Below are 12,613 nucleotides of genomic sequence, written 5' to 3'. Positions count from 1 at the left end.
AGCGCAAACCGCCTTGACGGTTGATATACGCAACGGTCGCAGTGTTGTCGGTGCGTACTAGTACATCCTTCCCTCGCAGCTCCGTAGCGAAGCGTACAAGTCCCAGATATACTGCCCACAACTCTCGGCAATTGATGTGCCAGTGCAACTGGGGTGCTGTCCACACCCCTGAAGCTGTAAGCTCGTCGTACGTGGCACCCCAGCCCGTGTCGGACGCATCTGTGTGTACAACAGCATGCTGAGCGATTTGTCTCATGGACACACCGGACCTGAGAAACGCGGGGTCCGACCACGGGGGGAATGTTAGGCGACACGCAGGTGTAATAGCTACACGATGGATGCCGGCGCGCCACGCTCTCCTCGGGACTCGATCGTGAAGCCAACGCTGAAGTGGTCTCATATGGAGCAGTCCGAGCGGTGTCACGGCCGCTGCTGCTGCCATATGCCCCAGGAGCTTCTGAAATTGTTTCAGCGGGACCGCATTCTTCCCTCGAAATGAACCGAGGCAAGTCAGAATTGACTGGACGCGCTCTTCTGTTAAACGCGCCGATAAATCGATCGAGTCCAGTTCCATACCGAGAAAAGAGATCCTCTGCGTGGGGCAGAGTTTGCTCTTTTCCCAGTTGACCCGAAGACCCAAACGGGCGAGATGCCGAAGCGTTAAATCTCTGTGCTCGCAAAGCGTCCGTCGAGAATGCGCTATTATAAGCCAATCGTCGAGGTAAGCCAATATGCGAACGCCGCTCTCTCTGAGGGGTTTTAACGCCGCCTCCACTACTTTCGTGAACACACGGGGAGAGAGGGATAGCCCGAACGGTAAAACTTTGTACTGGTATGCCCGTCCCTCGAATGCAAACCGGAGAAACGGTCTGTGACGAGGGAGAATGGACACATGAAAGTACGCGTCTTTCAGGTCTATTGCCGCAAACCAATCTTGGGGGCGAATTGAATATTTGCTTCGGTGTTATCATCCTGAAAGACCTCCTCTGCAGAAATTTGTTCAGAATGCGCAAATCCAAGATCGGTCGCAACCCACCGCCTCTTTTGGGTACTATAAAATACGGGCTGTAGAAACCCGACCTCATCTCGGTTGGAGGGACCGGCTTGATCGCGTCCTTCGCCAGCAGGACTTCGACCTCTGCACGCAGTACGTGTGCGTCGGACGCTTTCACCGTGGTGAAACGAATGCCAGAGAATTTGGGTGTGTGCCGGATGAATTGAATTTCGTAACCGAGGCGGACAGTGCGTAAAACCCAACGAGACGGGCTGAGAAGCTGAAGCCAAGCCCCCAGGGACCGTACGAGGGGAATTAACGGCACTACCGGGGTACCCGCGGTGGGGCGGCTGAGCGGGACAGGTGGTACTGCCGGTACGTCTGCTGAGACAGCATAAGTATCTACAGTATGTGTGTGTGTGACACTGACCTGAGCCCGCTGAGGGTGACGGTCGTCTGGTCTCCTCAGCGGAGAGCACAGACTCCGAGGAGGGTGCTGGTGGTCCCGTCTCCTCAGCGGAGAGCTGGAACTCCTCAGGACACCCGCTGGCGATAGAGGAGAGGGAGGAAGAGCATGTAAATGCCCGCTCACATCTCTCTCGATCCTCTGGAGACCTGGAGAAGGAATAGGAATGCACTCTTTTTGTGGTTTTGTGGGTGCCGGCTGAGGAGCCGGCGGAACAGAAACAAAACGAAACCAAAGATTCTCCACCCGGCCCTCTACCGGTGGAGGGAGCGATGCCATCACCGTCTCCCGTAGAGTGATCCCATCCAAATCTAGGTCGCCCGTCTCAGGGCCGCTTCGATTTCCGTTTACCACGGGAAGCGGGTGGGGCGGACGGGGCGGGCTGTCGACGGCTGTTCCCCCTCCGTGCCCTGGAAGATGTTCTAGTGGGGGGGGTGGAGGCAGCCGCCGCAGGGCGCCCTCGGCGAGGAGCAGACGGGCCCGCCGGCGCTGGAGGGCGAGATGCAGGTCGCTTGCGCCGGGGCATGATCTGAGCGATCGCCTCCGTCTGCTTCTGGGCGGCGGAGAACTGCTGGGCGAAGGACTCCACCGACTCACCGAAAAGACCAGCCTGGGACACGGGAGCGTCTAAGAACTTGTTCTTCTCCGCGTCCAACATGTCCGCCAGACATAGCCATAAGTGGCGTTCCTGGACCACCATCGTGGACATGGCACGACCAATCGCCTGCGCTGTCACCTTTGTCGCGCGAAGAGCCAGATCAGTGGCAGCCCGGAGCTCCGAAAGGACAGGCGAGTCGTGTCCTCCCTCGTGCAGATCCCTCAAGGCCTTTGCTTGGTGAACCTGCAGCAACACCATTGCGTGCAGGGCTGAAGCCGCCTCTCCACATGCCTGGTGGGCAGCGCCCGTTAAACCGGAGGACTGTCTGCAGGCACGAGAGGGGAGGGTTGGGTGGTCCTTCCAAGAGGGAGCGTTAGCCGGACACAGTTGCATCGCGACCGCGCTCTCCACAGGAGGGATCCCTTAGCGGCTCCGCTGGTGAGGGAGGTGAGGGGGGAGGGCTGAAACGGCCGTAATCTCGTAGAAAACGGCGACTTCCAGGTTCTAGTCAGCTCCTTGTGCACCTCGGGGAAGAAAGGCACCGGTGGAGAGGGTTGTGAAACCCGGGCAGCTCCAAAGAACCAATCATCCAGGCGGGACGGCTCGGGCTGAGGGGGGGCACCCACTCCAACCCTACGGTCTCCGCCGCTCGAGCGAGCACGGCCACCATCTCTGGATCGAACTCCGGCGTCCCAACCCGACCAGAGGGAGGAAGGGGGTCGGGGTCCACGTCAGGGGGAGGAGGCCCACCCTCGGATGCTGCGGCGTCGGTGGACCCGGAGGAAGGCACAATGGATTCTAGAGACATCGTAGAACACGACGCTGAAGTCTCCATAGGCACATCAACCGGCTGTGGATGAGGAGGCTGAGAGCATGAGGACGAATCCCCCGACCGGCTCAGCACAGTGATGCGGAGGTCGTCCTTTGAGAGCTTTACGGCCGCACCGTGGCGGCGTTCAGCACTCGCATGACGAGGGTTGAGCTTTTCCCGGAGGAAAGACAACCGTCTCCGCAAATCCACAAGGGACATGTTCTCGCAGTGAGAACACTTACCCCCAGCGAACGCTGCCTCTGCGTGCTCGATGCCCAAACACGAAAGACAACGCTCGTGACCGTCCTTCGGACCCATGTATTTGCCGCACCCAAGATCGCACGGACGAAAAGCCATCCTGAAAAGGACGCTGATGTCCGGATATACGAGAGAGTGGCTGCCTTTAACAAGGCACAAAGCTCTCTCGTATCACTCTTTTAGGGAAATTCACTCAGATGCTTAGTTGATGAGCGCACAGGAAGGCAACACACACACTAAACTCAAAACAATAAACAGGTGTAGAGCCGTGGAATTAAGCGAAGCGTCCGCTGTGGTACTGCTAGTCCAACCAACTTCAGCAATTAAATCCCAACAGAGTAAAGTAGCTTCTCAGTAGCAGATACTGCCGGCTTTCGAAGCGATAAAAAGCTAATTTCCCTATTTGCACCTGCTGCTTATATACGCACCTGGCGGGGCGGCGCCAGCATTATGCAAATATCTCAATGCCAAGTTCATTGGCGTTTTAGTAGTATTCGAAGCAGATTGGTCTCTCTAAGCGAGTTCCCAATTCGTCGGTCACGACGTGACGTCGTAGTGACCGACTGAAAGGGAACAGCTTGTTTTGCCTTTTTTCACTGGATTCAAGAAACTCAATGCCTCCAGGCCAGCAGACACTCAACATGTGGTGAAAGGAGTAAAAGCACAATTAAGCCAGCCAGGAGTTGAACAAGGAATTTTTTGATCCGTAGTCAGACATATCCATTGTGCCACTGCCCCACTGCCAGGGTGCTGTGCTGATGTTCAATGAGTGACATCCATTGACATACGGTTGCCTTTATCACCGGAGTCGGCAACGTTGGCTTCGAAGGCAAGAAAATCAGCACCTTCAAGACACAACACACCCCTGCCTCTAGGCCAGTGTCCTAAGGATGGCCAGGGAAACTGCCTCTAGCCCTCCGCTCTGCTATCGGAGCCTGGTGGGACATCTCCTCTACTAAGGCGCATTGAAGCAGGACATGAGACATCCAACGTGTGGATGGATGGAGTAAAAGCACAATCAAGCCAGCCAGGAGTCGAACCTGGAATCTTCGGATCCGGAGTTAGACACGTTATCTACTGCACCACTATTGGACGTTAAGTGGTGATACAACAATGTACCATAATAATTTATTATATAAAATAATCCATATTATATTATATAATATGATATACTAGTCATCATTTAAAGTGGATCAAAAACATTTATCAGAGTTGTAAGACATCCTAAGAGAAGAACGGGTTTTGGGTATTGGCTTTAAGTCAACTTTTAGGAAAGGTTTTGATCAATTTTAAATGGTGATTAGTGTATATGGATCAATAAATATTTACTTTACCTTGCAGAAATTTGTTTATGCAAAAAGCTTCTACAAAGTTTAGTTTGCACTAAAATACTGCAGCAAATATACACAGTCTTTGACACAAACATTGGATTCAGTTTTGCATTCCCTAAGAATAAATGATCATGGTGTTGCAAGTGTCACACTCCACTGTTTTTGAGTTGAAAAGCTTATTTCTTTTGCTTTAGGTCAGTGGTTTTCAAACTGGGGGCCGGGGCCCCCAAGGGGGCCGTGAGATGGTGCCAGGGGGGCCCCAGTTTTATGACATTTTATGAAATACATTAATTTATCATGAATTCTGTGTAATTAAACCTAAAACAATAAGGCTACTAACCAAAAGCACTACTTTTTTGTATAATATAATGTTTTTTTAATTAAAATGTTGAGTTTTAGAACAGTTTTTTGTCACAAATTTTCTTTGGGGGGCCGCGTAGGAATGCACCGTACACAAGGGGGGCCGCACTCTGAAAAAGTTTGGGAACCACTGCTTTAGGTAATAACCTCTGCATTTGCAGTTGCGATTAATTATTAGCATTTAGCTCCCTTTTTGCCCCGAAATCCATGTGATCTTAACAAAACAACCCGCAACTAATGTTAGACACCCTCACAAACTGCTAAGGAACGTGTACGGACACGCACCCTGTTTTACCCCAACCCACACACCCGAAAAACCTGCCTAAAGAAAAACAAACAAAAACACGCTTTCCCACCAAGCCAGTGAAGAAAGAGACTCTGAGGGTGAGGACGTGCGGAAACGAAAGAGGGAGGAGGTGACAGGAAAGAGAAAGAGTGAGAGATCATGGGAACTCGTGTCAAGCTGGTAATTTTCCACCTCTCGCACCTGAAATGCATCTTACATTAAGTTATAGAGACGGGTGACATAGGGGTTCAGTTCAGTGAGTTCACAAACTAATGTCAGTGTTATCTACAAAATAGTTCAAAGAAAAAATATAAATAAAGAACCGACATAATTTATGAAATCAATATTATTTACAGAACGACATCTTTAAAATCCACGCTATCTACGATATTAGCATTACCTATGAAATAGTTTAAAGTAAAATATAAATAAAGAAAATTAATAAAATACTAAAATCTAAAAAAATCAAAGAAATTAAAGTTATCCACAGAATCGTCATTATCTTTAAAATCGATGTTTTCTACAATATAAGCATTATCTATTAAATTGTTTTGTTGTTATTTCCTACTGTTTGTTTGTTTTATTTAGTTTATTTATTTATTAAGTTAATTCATGATTATTTACAGTTCTAAGCAGTCGATTACAATTCTAAGCTGACTTTCTGTCACAAATGACCCAAACAGGAAAGAAAGTGATTTGTGGGGCGGTCTTGTATTTAATCTACCCTTACGAAAATGAACCATTAACCATTTTTGGTACAAATTTTGTAACCATGTTTTTTGGTGTATTATGGATTACTATTAGAAAAACAATGGTTTTACTACAGTAACCATGGTTTAACAATGTTTTTGAATGATTAGTGGTGACCATGGTTCCCTTTCAGTCGGTCACTACGACGTCACGTCGTGACCGACGAATTGGGAACCGCTTCGCGGGTGACCTATCTACTTCGAGAACTATCAGAAACGCCAATGAACTTGGCATGCAGGTATTTGCATAATGCCGGCGCCGCCCCGCCAGGTGCGTATATAAGCCGCAGGTGCACAATACCAAATTAGCTTTATTGCTTCGAAGCCGGCAGACATCTGCTCTCGAGAAGCTTTCTAACTGATCTTCGTAGATCCTGTTCTGGGAAGGGAAGAAAAAGATCTCAGCTTGCTGAAGTTGGTTGGGCAAAGACACCTCAGCGGAGGCTCGCAGTGTTTTCTCCACCCTTTCTCTCTCTCTCTCTCTTTTTTTAGGACTTGAGTTCGAGTGAGTGCGTTTGCCTCTCTCTGTGTGTTTCACCAGCTCGCACAAAAGAGTGATTTCCCTGAAAGAGCAGCACGTTTGAGCTTTGTGTCTTTTTAAAGACAGCCACTCATTCGTGTCACGGTCGGGGTCGTCTTTTTAAAGATGGATTTCCGTTCTTGCTCCGTTTCTGGATGCGGTGTGTTCATCGCCCCCCGGGATGGCCACGAGCGTTGTCTTTCGTGTCTGGGGCTCCAGCACGCAGAGGCAGCGTTGCATGATAGTTCATGCTCCGTCTGCGAGGGCATGACTATGGCGGATTTGCGGAGACGGGTGTCGTTTCTCCGGCAACAGCCCCCGCCTTCCAAGTCTGGTGCTGCTAAGGGCGCAGTTACCAGACTCGCGAAGGATGATCTCCGTATAACGGTGCTGGGTCGGTCTGCTGGTTCGTCCAGCAGCTCCCAGCGCCCTGATCCGTTGCCAGCGGATGTCCCGATGGAGATGAGCGGGCCGTGTTCTACGGTGTCCTCGCGCTCTGTCGAGCCTCCACCTGACGAGATGTCCACCGTAACGTCGGAGGGGGGGTTGTCAGCCTCGGACGTCGATCCGGATCCGCTCCCGCCTTCAGGCCAGGTTGCGGGTTCTGCGTTCGACCCCGAGATGGCAGCCATGCTCGCTCGGGCGGCGGAGGCGGTTGGCTTGGAGTGGACTAAACCTCCCCCACCTGAACCGTCCCGCCTCGATGATTGGTTCTTCGGGGGTGCCAGGGCTTCTCAGTCCTCGCCCCCGGTGCCTTTCTTTTCCGCCCGGAACCGGCCGTTTCAGCCTTCACCCCTCACCTCTCTCGAGGGTGGAGATGCCAAGGTGTACACTGGTATCCCGTCAGTGGAGCGGCCGGTCGCGATGCAGTTGTGTCCGGCCGGTGTCGCTTCCTCCTGGCGGGACCAGCCTACTCTCCCCTCACGGGCCTGTAAGCACTCGTCGGCGCTGACCGGTGCTGCTTACAAGGCTTGTGGGGAGGCAGCCTCTGCCCTGCATGCCATGGCATTGCTGCAGGTTCACCAGGCTAAGGCTCTGAGGGACCTGCACGCGGGAGGTCACGACTCGGCGGAGTTCTCCGAACTGCGTGCGGCTACGGATCTGGCGCTTCGTGCGACCAAGGTCACCGCACGCGCCGTCGGGCGTGCGATGTCTACCCTGGTAGTCCAGGAACGCCATCTCTGGCTGTGTCTGTCGGACATGAAGGATGCTGATAAGACCTGGCTCCTGAATGCTCCGGTTTCCCAGACCGGCCTGTTCGGCGAGACGGTCGAGGAGTTTGCCCAGCAATTCTCCGCGGCCAAGAAGCAGACTGAGGCCATCGCTCAGATCATGCCACGTCGGAAGCGTCCTGCGCCTGCCCTGTCCACGTCGGCGCCTCAGCCTGCTCCTCGCCGAGGGCGTCCTGCGGCGGCCGCCTCCGTTCCTCCCCGGGGCTCTTCTAAGAAGCGAGGGACCGGTCGTCAGCAGCCCGCCCCGCTCGCTCAGCCCGCTTCGAAGGGTGGAAAGAGGAGATCGAAGCGGCCCTGAGACGGGCGACCTAGAGATGGAGGGGATCGCTCTTCGGGAGATGGTGAAGGCACCACTCCCCCCACCGGAGGAGGGCCGGTTGGGGAATCTTTTGTTTCAATTTTCTGTTCCGCCGACTTTTCAGTCGGCACCCACAATTTCACAAAAAGAGCGAATTCCACTTCCATCTCTAGGTCTTCAGATGAGCGCCGGAGACACGAGCGGGCTCATAACCCCCCCTCGTTCTCCGACTCATCAGAGGAGAACGAGAGCGACGCACGGGCTCATAACCCCTCCGCGCTCTCCAGCTTCTCAGATAGTAGGAGACAGCTACGGGCTCATAACCCATCGTCTTCCTCCTCCTTCGCCAGAGGGTGCATCGAGTGGTGTGAGGTGTCTTCAGCAGAGCCTCCCTTACTCAACCACCCAGCAACGGACTCAGGTGAGTGTTATCACACACAACACTGCTGTCGGTGCGACCGTTACGCACACACCGGCGATCACCTCCGTTGCGCCCGCCGCGGGTACACCGATCGTGCCTTTAGTCCCCCTCGCACGGTATCTGGGGGCGTGGGAACAGCTTCCCAGCCCGTCGCGTTGGCTTTTACGCACGATTCGTCTCGGCTATGCGTTTCAATTTGCCCGGCGTCCCCCCAAATTCTCCGGCGTTTGCTTCACTGCGGTGAGAGCTGCCGATGCGCACGTCCTCCGTTGATCGAGCCGGTCCCTCCAGCCGAGATGAGGTCGGGGTTTTACAGCACTTACTTTATTGTACCCAAGAAAAGCGGCGGCTTGCGACCAATCCTGGACCTGCGTTCGCTGAACCGTGCACTTCACAGAATGCCGTTCAAAATGCTGACGCCCAAACGCATATTTCCAAGCATTCGTCCAAACGATTGGTTCGCATCTATCGACCTGAAGGACGCGTACTTCCACGTATCGATTCTCCCCCGGCACAGGCCGTTTCTCTGCTTTGCGTTGGAGGGGCGAGCATACCAGTACAAAGTCCTCCCATTCGGGCTCTCTCTGTCGCCCCGTGTATTCACCAAAGTAGTGGAGGGGGCTTTAAAACCCCTAAGAGAGAAAGGTGTGCGCATTCTCGCGTATCTGGACGATTGGCTAATAATAGCTCAGTCACGTCAGACGCTGTGCGATCACAGAGATTTAACTTTAAAACACCTCGCTCGTTTGGGTCTTCGGGTCAACTGGGAAAAGAGCAAGCTTTGCCCCGTGCAGAGAATCTCTTTTCTCGGGATGGAACTGGACTCGATCGATTTGACAGCTCGTCTAACAGAAGCGCGTGTACAGTTGATTCTGACTTGCCTCAATATATTCAAGAGCAAGAGCGCGGTCCCGCCGAAACAATTTCAGAAGCTCCTGGGGCATATGGCAGCAGCCGCAGCTGTAACTCCGCTCGGACTGCTTCATATGCGACCGCTTCAGCATTGGCTTCACGATCGAGTCCCGAAGAGAGCGTGGCTGCGCGGCATTCACCGTGTTATCATTACACCTGCGTGTCGTCGCACTTTCACTCCGTGGTTAGACCGTGCGTTTCTCCGAGCCGGTGTGCCTCTGAGACAGGTTTCCAGGCATGCAATAGTATGCACAGATGCTTCAGACACGAGGTGGGGGGCGACGTACGATGGGCTTGCGGCTTCGGGGGTCTGGACGGCACCCCAGCTGCATTGGCACATAAACTGCCGGGAAATGTGGGCTGTATATCTTGCGATCGTCGGTTTCAGCAACGAGTTACGGGGCAAAGACGTATTAGTTCGCACAGACAACATTGCGACCGTGGCGTACATCAATCGTCAAGGCGGTTTACGCTCGCGTCACCTGTCGCATCTCGCCCGTCACCTCCTCACTTGGAGTCAGAAGAAGTTGAGGTGTCTTCGTGCCATTTACATTCCGGGCACGCTCAATGTAGAGGCGGATGACCTGTGGAACCTCCATGTGTGGTCTCTGGACGGGGCACGGAGGATGTGAGTGATTTACCGCAAGAGGTATCTAACACTATTGCTGCTGCGCGAGCGTCGTCTACGAGACAGGCTTACGCGTTTAAATGGAACCTGTTTGTCGACTGGTGTTCTTCCCAAAGTGAAAACCCCCGAGAATGCCCGATTAGTGTTGTGCTTTTATATCTCCAGCGTCGTTTGGAGAGTAGGCTGTCACCATCCACTATTAAGGTCGATATCGCTGCAATATCAGCTCACCATTCACCCGTAAACGGTAGGACAGTGGGTCAGCACGACCTGGTCATTAGATTTCTCAGAGGCGCTCGAAGACTGAATCCTTCGCGTCCTCCCTCTATTCCTCCTTGGGACCTGTCCTTGGTGCTGAAATCACTCCAGGAAGCCCCATTTGAGCCTCTGCATAGTGTGAGTGTTAAATTTCTTACTATGAAAACATTAACTCTCCTTGCTTTGGCTTCTGTTAAGAGGATAGGGGATAATCATGCATTTTCGGTCGATGATTCGTGCCTTCAGTTCGGACCGGCTGCATCCAGTGTAACACTGAGACCCCGGCCCGGCTTTGTGCCCAAAGTTCCCACCACTCCTTTCAGAGATCAAGTGGTGAACCTGCAAGCGCTGCCTTTGGAGGAGGCAGACCCAGCCATGGCTTTGTTATGCCCTGTTCGTGCACTACGTGTGTATATAGACAGGACGCAAAGCTTTAGGACCTCAGATCAGCTCTTTGTTTATTACGGTGGTCAGCAGAAAGGAAAAGCTGTCACCAAGCAGAGGATGTCACATTGGATTGTGGATACTATAGCCCTTGCATATCAGAAGCAGAACGTGCCTTGTCCATTTAATTTACGTGCCCACTCTACACGCAGTGTGGCATCATCTTGGGCACTGGCTCGCGGTTCCTCGCTAACAGATATTTGTAGAGCTGCAGGCTGGGCGACACCTAATACGTTCACAAGATTCTATAGTGTTCGTGTCGAACCGGTTTCCACTCGGGTTCTTTCTACTAACTAGTTAAGAATGCCGAGGGTCGGCTCGTGTGTCGGCTTGGAGCCTCTATTTTGGTGCTGCACATTTGCACCAATATGGAAGGCCATCGGGGCAAAAACGTCACAAAAACTGTTTTTGCCTCTCCTCCACCACCCTGATAGCTGGTGTTGCGGAGCATCCGCTGTCAACCTATCACTGATGTATTCTCTGTAAACCTGTGTAGGCTAGGCGTCCACATTTGTCCCCTACGTGGGGTTCATTTGTGTGTATACTCCGTGGGGTACTAATCCTCCACGTTTTCCTTAGCAGAGCCTGCTCTGCATCTCTCTGCATACTATGTTTTGTTCAGAGACTTCTTATGAGCAACCTATCGGTTGTTTCATATTTTTATGTCATCCATTCAACCTTCTTAGGGGATGGCTTCCGCAGTGTTCTAGCTCCGCTCAGTTTAGACGCTTCCCCAGTTCGCTGGTTCACTATCGTGGGTTAAGGAACAGGTAGTGACCGACCTTCTGCATTTCGCCTTAGGTTCCGCCCCTTATGTGGAGGGCGGAGGACTTTTACAGACACTGGAAGGGTTCAGCTGCAGTGGCGTTTTGGTAGGGATTCGGTTTCGGTTACGTATGTAACCCTCGTTCCCTGAAGGAAGGGAACGGAGACGTCACGTCCCGTCGCCACAGTTTGCTGTTCCATTGCTGTTTTCAGGCCGGGCACTGTTGCTCAGCTTCTCAGCAATAATATAGCTAATTTGGTATTGTGCACCTGCGGCTTATATACGCACCTGGCGGGGCGGCGCCGGCATTATGCAAATACCTGCATGCCAAGTTCATTGGCGTTTCTGATAGTTCTCGAAGTAGATAGGTCAACCGCGAAGCGGTTCCCAATTCGTCGGTCACGACGTGACGTCTCCGTTCCCTTCCTTCAGGGAACGAGGGTTACATACGTAACCGAGACGTTTTACTACAGTAACCATGTTTTTTGTTTTAACTGTAATAAAACTATGGTTAATTTTCGTAAGGGTACAGAGTGATGAGACAGCAATGACTGTGTGTCTGCTGTCTCAATTTGTTTCTTTGTAAGTCTGATACAGTTTGTACATATGTGTATGCCTGTCCGATCGTTTATCTGCAAATTATTTGTGTAATTGTTTTTGACGTATGGGGTGTGTGCTTCCCTCAGGTGCTTTCCATCACACACACGCTGTGAAGAAATCAAACTTCAATGCTTTAATGAAGAAGGGCAGAGGAGCTTTTAAATAAAGTGAGGTATGACACCTGTCAGCCAACATCGCTCTTGCACAGTTTTGTTAATTTCCATGATTCCTTTCTCACATGACTTTGATATTTGAGCAATTCATTCTAATAATATTAGACTTGTATGGTTGGATTTCTTAAGTTTGATATGAATGAAACATTGGCTCTGTTCCAAAATCTTTTTAGAGAGCACTTTTGTGCAATATTTGATCACAATATACTGTATATTTGCAACATACTTAAACTGCTTTCTAGGATAAGCTTTTTGTTTTGGACAAATTGTAATGCACCATTGCATGTGTCTTTACTAAAGCAATCCCAGAATGCATTGTGACAAATTAAAAGTGACAGGAGTTTAGAGGAATAAATTATAAACGTGCCTACAGTTTATTCAAAAGTCTTATATTTGTGTTTGTGTTGCTGCGTATGTAGAGCATTTTGTATCATCACATCTAAGGTGAATTTCATTCGGGATGATGCCTTAGAAAGAAGCAGCCTAGAAAGTGCAGCAAAAAATCCAT

The 12,613-nt window shown here is 51.5% G+C and overlaps 1 protein-coding gene and 1 long non-coding RNA gene across 3 annotated transcripts in view; one reads left to right on the top strand and one right to left on the bottom strand.

Moving 5' to 3' along the window:
* chst11 (carbohydrate (chondroitin 4) sulfotransferase 11) overlaps positions 1-12,613 on the bottom strand; it is a 90,185-nt gene that overhangs the window by 21,325 nt on the left and 56,247 nt on the right. The window lies entirely within an intron of this gene.
* The window catches only part of LOC135747080 (uncharacterized), a 22,170-nt gene continuing 14,737 nt past the window's right edge, over positions 5,181-12,613 (top strand). The window contains exons 1-2 of the long non-coding RNA XR_012337357.1: positions 5,181-5,284; positions 12,019-12,104. This is a non-coding gene — a long non-coding RNA (uncharacterized lncRNA). The remainder of the gene's footprint in view (positions 5,285-12,018; positions 12,105-12,613) is intronic.

This window comes from Paramisgurnus dabryanus, chromosome 1, assembly GCF_030506205.2.
Source record: "Paramisgurnus dabryanus chromosome 1, PD_genome_1.1, whole genome shotgun sequence".
NCBI lineage: Eukaryota > Metazoa > Chordata > Actinopteri > Cypriniformes > Cobitidae > Paramisgurnus > Paramisgurnus dabryanus.
Note: the sequence above shows the minus strand (reverse complement) of the source record. Positions and strands in the feature narration are given on the sequence as shown.